Consider the following 12,129-nt stretch of genomic DNA (forward strand, 5'->3'; position numbering starts at 1 on the left):
GGGATGCTCTGAGGCGCCCCAAGGGGCATGGTTTCCTGAGGGGTGGCAGGCTGAGTTCTGTGGTGGGGCTCAGGTGTACCCAATCCCCGGGGTTAGGGTACGGATTAGGGTATGGGTTAAGGTTAGGGTATGGGTTACGGTTAGGGTATGGGTGAGGGTAGGGGTTAGGGATAGGGTAAGGAGAGGGTACGGGTTAGGGTTGGGTTTAGGGGTTACAGGTTGGAGGTTATGGGTTAGGGTACAGATTAGGGTTTAGGGTACGGGTTAGGGTTTAGGGTTTGGGTTTAGGGTTAGGGTTGTAGTACGGGTTAGGTTTAGGGTACGGGTTAGGGTTAGGGTACGGGTTAGGGTACGCATTAGGGTACGGTTTAGGGTACGGGTTAGGGTACAGTTTAGGGTAAGTATTGGCCTACCAATTTGGGTACGGTTTAAGGTACGGGTTAGGGTTAGGGTACCGGTTAGGGTTAGGGTACAGTTTAGGGTTATGGTACAGGTTAGGTTACGGTTTAGGTTTAGGGTTAGGGTACGGGTTAGGGAACAGGTTAGCTATAGGGACAGGGTACGATTTAGGGTTAGGTTATGGGTTAGGGTACGGGTTAGGGTACAGGTTAGGGGTAGGTATGGGTTAGGGTCCGGGTTAGGGATAGGGCACGGGTTAGGGTATGGGTTATGGTACGGGTTAGGGTATGGGTTAAGGTTAAGGTAAAGGTACTGGTTAGGGTTAGGGTACGGGTTACGGTTTAGGGTTTAGGGTTACAGTTAGGGTACGGGTTAGTGTTAGGGTACGGGTAGGGTTTGGGTACGGGTTATGGTACGAGTTAGGGTATGGGTTCAGGTCAGGGTTTAGGGTTAAGGTTAGGGTACGGGTTAGGGTACTTGTTATTGTTACAGTTAGGTTTAGGGTATGGTTTAAGTTACGGGTTAGGGTACAGTTTACGGTTAAGGTTAGGGTACGGGTTAGGGTACGGGTTAGAGTACGTGTTAGGGTTACGGTTAGGGTTAGGGTACAGGTTAGGATTAGGTTTAGGGTACGGGTTAGAGTTAGGGTTAGAGTACGGGTTAGGGTTTGGGTTAGGGTTAGGTTTAGGGTTAGGTTATGGGTTAGGGGTAGGGTTAGCTGAAGGGGTAGGGTTAGGGGTAGGGTTAGGGGTATGGTAGGGGTCGGGGTAGGGTTAGGGTTTACGGTTAGGGTTTGGGGTTTGGGGTTAGTGGTTAAGGTTAGGGTTTCATGTTTAGGGTTTCCGGATTAGGGTTAGGGGTTAGGGTTTAGGGTTTAGTGTTAATGTCAGGGTTTAGGGTTTAAGGATTAGGGTTTAGGGTTAGGTTTAGGGTAGGGTTAGGGTTAGGGTAAGGGTTAGGGGTTAGCGTTAGGGTTAGGATTAGGGGTTAAGGTTAGGGTTTAAGGTTAGGCATTAGGGTTTAGGGTTAGGGCTAGACCCCAGTATGCCAGCAGGACCTATGCCCCGGCTGTGCGGCAAGCGGAGGAGTGGGCCAAGGTGAGGGCGATGGCGAGCAGGAGTATGGTATCCAGCGTTTTGTCGCTGGGGGCCTTTGAAAGTCGGTAGAGGCTTGGAGGGCCCTGCCCGTTATCCCGCCCTGAATGACCAGCGGTGCCCCTAGCGGCCCGGGTGGTGGCAGTGTGGCAGTGTGAGTCTGGCACTGCGGTTTGGGGGTCCCCAATGCCGTGTGTTGCAGCGCCAGGCCCCTTGGGAGGGGCACCTCTGGGGCCCTCCTAGGGTTAGTGTTAGCTCCCAGGAGTCCAGCAGGCATGATCCGCCAGCTGTGTGGTAGCACAGGACCGGGCCAAGGTGAAGGCACCGGCAAGCTGGAGCGTGGGCCCAAGCATTTTGGCGCGGGGGGCCTTGGAAGGTCGCCGGGGGATTCAAGGGCCCTGCCAGTCCTCCCGCCCTGAATGGCCAGAGGCGCCCTTAGCCGCCCAGGTGGTGGCGGCATGGCACGGTGAGTACGGCACTGGGGCTCGGGGGCCCCAATCCCTGGAGTTGCTGCACCAGGCCCCTTTGGAGGTTACTCTCAGGGGCAAACCTAGGGTTAGGGTTAGCCCCCAGGAGGCTTGCAGGCCCGATCCACTGGCTGTGCGGCGAGCGGAGGGGTGGGCCGAGGTGAGGGTGCTGGTGAGCGGGAGCATGGGCCCAAGCATTTTGGTGCATGGGGCCTTAGAAGTTCACTGGGACTCGGAGGGCCCTGCCCGTTCTCCCAGCCTGAATGACCGGCGGTGCCCCTAGCAGCCCGGGTGGCAGCAGGTCCGCAAAGTGAGTCCTGGCTGGGGCTCGGGGGTCGCCAATCCCTGGTGCTGCGGCACCAGGCCCCTTGGGAAGGGCCCCTCGGAGGCCGCCCTAGGGGTAGTGTTAGCCCCCAGGAGGCCGGCAGGCCCGATCCGCCAGTTGTGTGGTGAGCGGAAGGGCGGGCTGAGGTGAGGGCGCTGGCGAGCGGGAGCCTGGGCCCAAGCCTTTTGGCGCGGTGGGCCTTCGAATGACAACGGGACTTGGAGGACCCTGCCCATTCTCCCGCACTGAATGTCTTGCGGCGCCCCTAGCGGCCCGTGTGGTGGCTGGGCGGCAGGCTGAGTCCAGCGCTGGGGGTCAGGGGTTCCCAATCCCGGGCATTGCGTGGCCAGGCCCCTTGGGAGGGGCCCCTCGGGGGCTGACCTAGGGTTAGGGTTAGCCCACTGGAGTCTGGGAGACCCGATTCGCTGGCTGTGTGTGAGCAGAGGGGCGGGCTGAGGTAAGGGATCTGGCGAATGGGACAGTAGGCCCAAGCGTTTTGGCGCGGGGGGCCTTTGAAGGTCTCTGGGGGCTTGGAGGGCCCTACACGTTCTCCCGCCCTGAAAGACCGGCCGCGCCCATAGCGGCCCGGGTGCCGGCGGGGCAGCAGTGTGAGTCTGGTGCTGGGGCTCGGGGATCCCCAATCCCCACGTTGTGCCGCCAGGCCACTTGGGAGGGTCTCCTCGGGGACCTCCCAAGGTGAGGGTTTCCCCAGGAGGCCGGGAGGCCCGATCCGCCTGCTGTGCAGCGAGTGGAGGGGCAGGCTGAGTTGTGGGCGCTGGCGAGCGGGAGCGTGGGCCCAAGCATTTTGGCGTGGGGGGCCTTCGATGGTCGCCGGGGGATCGAAAGCCCCTGCCCATTCTCCCGCCCTGAATGACCGGCAGCATGCCTAGTGGCCCGGGTTGCGGCAGGACAGCAGGGTAGAGTCTGGTGCTGGGGCTCGGGGGTCCCCAATCCCAAGTGTTGCGGCGATAGGCACCTTGGGATGGGCCCCTCTGTGGCCAACCTAGGGTTAGAGTTTGCCCTCCAGGAGGCCGGCAGTCCGGATCCGCCCACTCTGCAAGGAGCGGAGGGGTGGGCCAAGATGAGGGCGCTGGCGAGCAGGAGCGTGGGCCCAAGCGTTTTGGTGCGGGGGGCCTTCGAAGGTTGCCGGGGGCTCGGAGGGCCCTGCACGTTCTTCCACCCTGAATGACAGGCGGCTACCCAAGCGGCCCGGGTAGAGGACAGGCGGTAGGGTGAGTCGGGCACTGGGGCTCGGTGTCCCCAATCCTCGGCGTTGGGGCGCCAAGCCCCTTTGGAAGGGCTCTAGGGGACCGACCAAGCGTTACTGTTAGCCCCCAGAAGGCCAGAAGACCCGATCTGCTGGCTGTGTGGCGAGCAGAGGGGCAGGTTGAGATGAGGGCGTTGGCGAGTGGGAATGTGGGACCAAAGTTTTAGAGCAAGGGTCCTAGAAGGTCGCCAGGGGCTCAGAGCGTCCTGCCCGTTCTCCCTCCCTGAATGACCGACGGCGCCCCTCGCAGCACTGGTGGCAGTGGGGCGGCAGGGTGAGTCTGGCACTGGGTCTCGGGGGTCCCCAATGCCCGGCGTTGCGGCGCCAGGACCTTGGGAAGGGCCATTTGGGGGTCGACCTTGGGTTAAGTTAGCCCCCAGGAGGCCCACAGGCCCGATCCGCCAGCTATGCAGCGAGCGGAGGGGTGGTCCGAGGTAAGGGCACAGGCGAGCAGGAGCTTGGGCCCAATCGTTTTGGCACGGGGGGTCTTCGAAGGTCACCAGGGCCTTGGAGGGCCCTGCCTGTTTTCCCGCCCTGAATGACTGATGGTGCTCCTAGCAAACCAGGTGGCGGCGGGGTGGCACGGTTAGTCCCGCGCTGGGGCTCGGGGTCAGCAATCCCAGCCGTTGTGGCGCCAGGCCCCATCGGAGGGGCCCCTCGGGGGCTGACCTAGGGTTAGGTTTAGCCACCAGAAGGCCGGCGGGCCTGATCCACTGGCTATCCGGTGAGCGGAGGGGCAGGACAAAGTGAGGGCGCTGGCATGCGGGAGCCTGGGTTCAAGCGTTTTGGCGCGGGGTAACTTTGAAGGTCGCCGGGGGCTCAAAGGGCCCTGCCCGTTTTCCAGCCTTGAATATCCGGCGGCAACCCTAGTGGCCCGGGTGGCGGCGGGGTGGCAGGGTGAGTCCGGCGCTGGGGCACGGGGTTCCCCAATCCCCGGCGCTATGGCGCCAGGCCCCTTGGGAGGGGCCCTTTGAGGACAGAACTAGGGTTAGGGTTAGCCCCCGGTAGGCCGGCAGGCCCTATCCGCCAGCTGTGTGTCGAGCGGAGGGGTGGGCCGAGGTGAGGGCTCTGGAGAGCGGGAGCGAGGGCCCAAGCGTTTTGGCGTGGGGGGACTTCGATGGTTGCCGGGGACTCGGAGGGCCTTGCCCATTCTGTCGCCGTGAATGACCGGCGGCGCCCCTACCAGCCCGGGTGGCAGCGGGGCAGTAGGGTGAGTCTGGCGCTGGGGATCGGGGGTTCCCAATCCCCAGCATTGCTGCGCCAGGCCCCTTGGGATGGGCCCCTAGTGGGCCAAACTAGGAATAGGGATAGTCCCCAGGAGGCCGGCAGGCCCGATCCGCTGGCTGTGAGTCTAGCGGAGGGATGGGCCAAGGTGAGGGCGCTGGCGCGTGGGAGCATGGGCCCAAGCGTTTTGGCGCGGGGGGCCTTCGAAAGTTGCCTGGGGCTCAGAGGGCCCTGCCCCTTCTCCCGCCCTGAATGACCGATGGCGCCCCTAGCGGACCGTGTGGCAACGGGGCAGCAGGGTGACTCTGGTGCTGGGGCTCGGGGGTCCACAATCCCCGGCGTTGTGACGCCAGGTGCCTTGGGAGGGGCCCCTCGTGGGCTGACCTATGGTTAGGGTTAGCCCCCAGGAAGCCGGCAGGCCCGATCGGCCAGCTTTGCGGTGAGCGGAGGGGCAGGCCGAGGTGAGGGCGCTGACAAGTGGGAGTGTGGGCACAAGCGTTTTGTTGAGGGGTGCCTTCGAAGGTCGCCCGTGGCTCGGAGGGCCCTGCCTGTTCTCACGCCCTGAATGACCGACGGTGCCGCTAGCGGCCCGTGTGGTGGTGGGGCGGCACGGTGAGTCCGGCTCTGTGGCTCAGGGGTCAGCAATCCCAGGCGTTGTGGCGCCAGGCCCCATTGGACTGGCCCCTCGGGGGACAACCTAGGGTTAGGGTTAGCCCCCAGGAGGCCGGCAGGTCCGATCCACCAGCTGTGCGGCGAGTGGAGGGGCGAGCCGAGTGAGGTCGCTGGTGAGCGGGAGCGTGGGCCGAAGCATTTCGTCTCGGGGGTCCTTCAAAGGTCTCCAGGGGCTCAGAGGGCCCTATCCTTTCTCCCGCCCTGAATAACAATCGGCTCCCCTAGCGGCCCGGGTGTGGCGGGGCAGCAGGATGAGTCCGACGCTGGGGCTCGGGAGTCCTCAATCCCTGGCGTTGCGGCGCCATGCCCCTTGGGATGGGCCCCTAGGGGGCCTACCTAGGGTTAGGGTTAGCCACCAGGAGTCTGGGAGGCCCGATCCGCCAGCTGTGCGGCGAGCGGAGTGGCGGACTGAGGTAAGGGCACAGGTGAGCGGGAGCATGGGCCCAAAGCGTTTTGGTGCGGGGGGCCTTCAAAAGTCGCCGGTGGCTCGGAGGGCCCTGCCCGTTCTCCCTCCCTGAATGACTGGCAGTGCCCCTAGCGGCCCAGGGAGCGGTAGGGCGGGAGGGTGAGTCCGGCGCTGGGGCTCGGGAGTCCCCTATCCCCGGTATTGTGGCAATAGGAACCTGGGATGGGCCCCTCGGGGGCCCACCAAAGGTTAGGGTAACACCCAGGAGGCTGGCAGTCCCGATCCACAAGCTGTGCAGCGAGCGGAGGGGCGGACCGAGGTAAGGGCACAGGTGAGCGGGAGCATGGGCCCAAGCGTTTTGGCGCGGGGGGGGGGCCTTCGAAGGTCACCAGGGGCTCGGAGTGATCTGCCCGTACTCCCTCCCTGAATGACCGACGGTGCTCCTAGTGGCCCGGGTGGTGGCGGGGCAACACAGTGAGTCCAGCGCTGGGGTTCGGGGGTCCCCAATACCCGGGGTTGCAGCGCCAGGCCCCTTGGGACGGGCCCCTCGAGGGCCGACCTAGGGTTAGGCTTAGGCCCCAGGAGGTCGGCAGTCCCTATCAGCCGGGTGTGCAACCAAGGGGTGGGCCGAGGTGAGGGCGCTAGCGAGTGGGAGCGTGTGTCCAAACGTTTTGGCGCGGGGGGCCTTCAAAGGTCGCCGGAGGCTCAGAGGGCCCTGCCCGTTCTCCCGCCCTGAATGACCGGCGGCACCCCTAGTGGCCCGGGTAGCAGCGGGGTGACACGGTGAGTCCGGCACTGGGGCTTGGGGGTCCCCAATGCCCTGTGTTGCGGAGCCAGGCCCCTTGGGATATGCCCCTTGGGGGCCGACCTATGGTTAGGGTTAGCCCCTAGGAGTCCGGCAGGCCCAATCCGCCCGCTGTTTGGAGAGCGGAGGGGCGGGCCGAGGTGAGGGCCTGGCGAGCGGCAGCATTGGTCCAAGCGTTTTGGCATGGGGTCCTTCAAAAGTCGCTGGGGGCTCGGAGGGCCCCGCCCGTACTCCCACCCTGAATGACCGGCGGCGCCACTAGCGGCCCGCGTGGCGGCAGGGTGGCACGGTTAGTCCAGCGCTGGGGCTCGGGTGTCAGCAATCCCAGGCGTTGTGGCGCCAGGCCCCATCAGACGGGCCCCTCGAGGGCCGACCTAGGGTTAGGGTTAGCCCACAGGAGGCCTGCAGGCCTCATCAGCCGGTTGTGCGGTGAGCGGAGGGGCGGGCCAAGGTGATGGTGCTGGCGATGGGGAAGTTGGGCCCAAGCGTTTTAGCGAGGGAGGTATTCGAAGGTTGCCTGGGGCTCAGAGGGCCCTGCCCCTTCCTCCTTGAATGACCGGTGGCGCGCCCCTACCATCCCAGTTGGCGGTGGGGAAGCAGGGAGAGTCTGGCGCTGGGGCTCGGGTGTCCCCAATCCCCGGTGTTGCGGCGCAAGGCTCCTTGGGCGGGGCCCCTCGTGGGCCGACCAAGTGTTAGGGTTAGCCCCCAGGATGCTGACAGGCCTGATCTGCAGCCTGTGCGGCAAGTGGAGGAGTGGGCTAAGATGTGGGTGCTGGGGAGCAGGAGCGTGGGCCCAAGCATTTTCGCAAGTGCGGCCTTCAAATGTCGCCAGGGGCTTGAAGGGCCCTGCCTGTTCTCCCGCACTGAATGACTGGTGGCGCCCCTAGCGGCTCGGGTGGTGTCTGGTCGGCAGGGTGAGTCCGGCGCTGGAGCTCGGGGGTCCCCAATCCCCTGCGTTGCTGCGCCAGGCCCCTTGGGAAGGCCCGCTTGGGGGTCGACCTAGGGTTAGGGTTACCCCCAGGAGGCCAGTAGGCCCGATCTGCCAGCTGTGCGGCGAGCGGAGGGGCAGGCTGAGATGAGGGCACTGGCCAGCGGGGAATGTAGGCCCAAGCATTTTGGCACGAGACGCCTTCAAAGGTCGCCAGGGGCTTGGAGGGCCCTGCCCATTCTCCTGCTCTGAATGACCAACGGCGTCCCTCGTGGCCCGGTTGGCAGCGGGGCGGCAGGGAGAGTGTGGCACTGGGGCTCGGGGTTCCCCAATCCCCGGCTTTGCGGCGCCAGGGCCTTTGGGAGGGGCCCCTTGGGGACGGACCTAGGGTTAGGTTTAGCCCCCAGGAGGCCCGCAGGCCCAATCTGCCGGCTGTGTGGCGAGCGGAGGGGCGGGCCGAGATGAGGGTGCTGGCGAGCGGGAACATGGGCCCAAGCGTTTTGGCGTGAGTGGCCTTCGAAGGTCGCCGGGGGCTAAGGGGGCCTTGCCCGTTTTCCCTCCCTGAATGACCAGCAGCGCCTCTACCAGCCCGGTTGTTGGCGGGGAAGCAAGGTGAGTCCGGTGCTGGGGCTCAGGGGTCCACAATCCCCGGCATTGCAGCACCAGGTGCCTTGGGAGGGGCCCCTCGTGGCCCAATCTAGGGTTAGGGTTAGCCCCCAGGAGGCCGTCAGGCCAGATCGGCCAGCTTTGTGGTGAGTGGAGGGGCGGGCCGAGGTGAGGGCGCTGACAAGCGATAGCGTGGGCGCAAGCGTTTTGATGCGGGGTGCCTTCGAAGGCCGCCCGTGCCTCGGAGGGCCCTGCCTGTTCTCACGCCCTGAATGACCGGCGGTGCAGCTAGGGGCCTGGGTGGCAGTGGGGCAGCACGGTGAGTCCGGCGCTGGGGCTCAGTCGTCCCCAATCCCTTGTGTTGCGGCTCCAGGCCCCTTGGGATGGGCCCCTAGGGGGCCTACCTGGGGTTAGGGTTAGCCCCCAGGAGGCTGGGAGGCCCAATCCGCTGGCTGTGCGGTGAGCGGAGGGGCAGGCCGAGGTAAGGGCGATGGCGAGTGGGAGCGTGGTCCCAAGCGCTTTGGCGCGGGGGGCCTTCGAAAGTCGCTGGGGGCTCAGAGGGCCCTGACGTTCTCCCGCCCTGAATGACCGGTGGTGCCCCTTGTGGCCCAGGTGGCGGTGGGGGGCATGGTGAGTCTGGCGCTGGGGCTCAGGAGTCCCCAATAATCGTCATTGCGGTGCCAGGCCCCTTGGCAGGGACCACTAGGGGGTAGGCCTAGGGTTCGGGTTAGCCCCCAGAAGGCCCGCAGGCCCGATCCGCCAGCTGTGCGGCGAGTGGAGGGGAGGGCCGAGGTAAGGGCACTGGCGAGTGGGAGCGTGGGCCGAAGTGTTTTGTCGTGGGGAGCCTTCAAAGGTCTCCCGGGGCTCAGAGGGCCCTACCCGTTCTCCCGCACTGAATGACCGGTGGCTCCCCTAGCGGCCCAGGTGGTGGCGGAGCTGCAGGGTGAGTCCGGCGCTGGGGCTCAGTAGTCCCAAATCCCCGGCGTTGCTGTGCCAGGCCCCTTGGGATGGGCCCCTAGGGGGCCTACCTATGGTTAGGGTTAGCCCCCAGGAGGCTGGGAGGCCTGATCCGCGGGCTGTACAGCAAGAGGAGGGTCAGGCCGAGGTAAGGGCGATGGCGAGTGGGAGCGTGGTCCCAAGCGCTTTGGCGCAGGGGGCCTTCGAAAGTCACTGGGGGCTTGGAGGGCCCTACCGTTCTCCCGCCCTGAATGACTGGTGGTGCCCCTTGTGGCCCGGGTGGCGGTGGGGGGCATGGTGAGTCCGGCGCTGGGTCTCAGAAGTCCCCAATCCTCCTCGTTGCGGCACCAGGCCCCTTGGGAGGGGCCACTAGGGAGTCGACCTAGGGTTCGGGTTAGCCCCCAGAAGGCCCACAGGCCCGATCCGCCATCTGTGCGGCGAGCTGAGGGGATGGCCGAGGTAAGAGCGCTGGCGAGCAGGAGCGTGGGCCCTAGCGTTTTGGTGTGGGGGGCCTTCGAAGGTCGCTGGAGGCTTGGAGGGCCCTGCCCCTTCTCCCTCCCTGAATGACCAGCGGTGCCCCTAGCGGTCCAGGTGGCGGTAGGGCAGGAGGGTGAGTCGGGCGCTGGGGCTCGGGATTCCCAAATTCCCGGTGTTGGGGCAATAGGAACCTGGGATGGGCCCCTCGGGGGCCCACCAAAGGTTAGGGTAACACCCAGGAGGCTGGCAGTCCCAATCCACTGGCTGTGCTGCGAGCGGAGGGGTGGACCGAGGTGAGGGCATAGGCGAGCAGGAGCATGGGCCCAAGCGTTTTGGCGTGGGGGGCCTTCGAATGTCACCAGGGGCTTGGAGGGATCTGCCTGTGCTCTCTCCATGAATGACCGACAGTGCTCCTAGCGGCCCAGGTGGCGGCGGGGCAACATGGTGAGTCCGGCACTGGGGCTCGGGCATCCCCAATCCCAGGCATTGCGGTGCCAAGCCCCTACGGAGGGGCCCCTCAGGGGCCAACCTAGGGTTATGGATAGCCTCCAGGAGGAGGGCAGGCCTCATCCACCGGCTCTGCACCGAGCGGGGGGCGGGCCGAGGTGAGGGCGCTGAGGAGCGGGAGTGTGGGCTCAAGCGTTTTGGATGGGGGGGCCTTCAAAGGTCGCCATGGGCTCAGAGGGCCCTGCCCGTTCTCCCGCCCTGAATGACCAGCGGCACCCCTAGCGGCCCGGATGGCGGCGGGGCGGCAGGGTGAGTCCAGCGCTGAGGCTCGGGGGTCCCTAATACACAGCGTTGTGGCGACAGGCCCCTTTGGCGGGCCGCTCGCGGGCCGTCCTAGGGTTAGGGTTCGCCCCCAGGAGGCTGGCAGGCTCGTTCCGCCCATGTACGATGAATGGAGGTGTGGGTCGAGGTGAGGTAGCTGGTGAGCAGGAGTGTGGGCCAGAGCATTTGGCTTTGGCTCGGGGTGCCTTCGAAGGTCGCAGGTGGCTCGGAGAGTCCTGCCCGTTCTGTTGCCCTGAAGGACTGGCGACGCCCCTAGCGCCCCCTGTGGCGGTGGGGCGGCAGGGTGCGTCCGGCGCTGTGACTTGGGGGTCCCCAATCCCTGGCATGCGGCGCCAGGCCACTTGGGAGAGGCCCCTCGGGGGCGACTAGGGATTGGGTTAGCCCCCAGGAAGCCAGCAGGCCTGATTGCCAGCTCTGCAGCGAGCGGAGGGGTGGGCCGAGGTAAGGGCGCTGGCGAGCAGGAGCGTGGGAGCCAGAGTTTTTGCACGGGGGGCCTTCGAAGGTTGCAGGGGGATAGGAGGGCCCTGCCCGTTCTCACTTCCTGAATGACTGGCAACGCCCCTAGCGCACTGGGTGCTTGCGCGGTGGCAGAGTGAGTCCAGCACTGGGGCTCGGGGTTCCCATATCCCCGGCATTGCGGTGCCAGGCTCCTTGGGAGGGGCCTCTCGGGGGCCGACCTAGGGTAAGTGTTAGCCCCCAGGAGACCAGCAGGCCCGTTCCCCCAGCTCTGCGGCAGGCAGAGGGGCAGGCCGAGGTTAAGGTGCTGGCGAGAGGGAGTGTGGGCCCAAGCGTTTTGGCGCGGGGGGCCTTCGAATGTTGCCGGGGCTTGGAGGGCCCTGCCCATTCTCTCACCCTGAATGACTGGCGGCGCCCATAGCAGTCCGGTTGCTGCGGGGCGGCAGGGAGACTCAGGCACTGGCCTCGGCGGTCCCCAATCCCTGGCGTTGTGGTGCCAGGCCCCTTGGGAGGGGGCCCTTGGGGGCTGACTAGGGTTAGGGTTCATCCCCAGGAGGACGGCAAGCCCGGCGCTAAGTGGTTCTGGCAATGTAACAAAAATGCCATACACTTATCTGTAAGAAATAACGGTGTACAGGAACCCTCTTAGCCCTAACATCATCCTTTGTGAATATGGAAGCCAGCCCCAAGGTGGTCGAGGAAGTCTGACGAAAGGGCTAAGCACTTTTCTCTGAGTCTCCACACTATACAGGGAAAAACCAAAGTACATCATCTTTCACGAGTAGGAAGCATTAATGAAAAGGTTCTGGAATTTCGAGGACTCTGACCCATCCTTATTGGTAATAAACCACCGTGTACAGGAAAACACCTTCAACTCTCATCAGCCTCCTCAATCCTGATTCCGATTCAACTTTGGGGGTGTAGGACTAGGGAAATGTCCACATCTTATTGCTAAGAAAGAACGATGTCAGGGTAATGCCCTTCAAGTCACATCAGCCTTCCTGAAGACAGAAGCAGGAATCAAGGTGGTTATGTTACCATGAGGTAAGGAAGATGAGCATATAAGTGAGAAACAACAGTGGGCAGGACCTCTCTTCCACCGAACAGTATCTTTGCTTAATGTTGAATCCCTATGTTAAGTGGTTGTGGCCATTTGTGAGGTGAAAATCTTAAGTGTTTTGTAAAACGTCTTGGTCATTCAAATATGAAACTAAGGTAGTTGGGGACTCCTAGGCAGTGATTTGTCCACTGTCAAAA

This window comes from Ursus americanus, chromosome 22 (genome assembly GCF_024610735.1).
Source record: "Ursus americanus isolate L20-20 chromosome 22, mUrsAme1.1.p, whole genome shotgun sequence".
Classification (NCBI taxonomy): Eukaryota; Metazoa; Chordata; class Mammalia; order Carnivora; family Ursidae; genus Ursus; species Ursus americanus.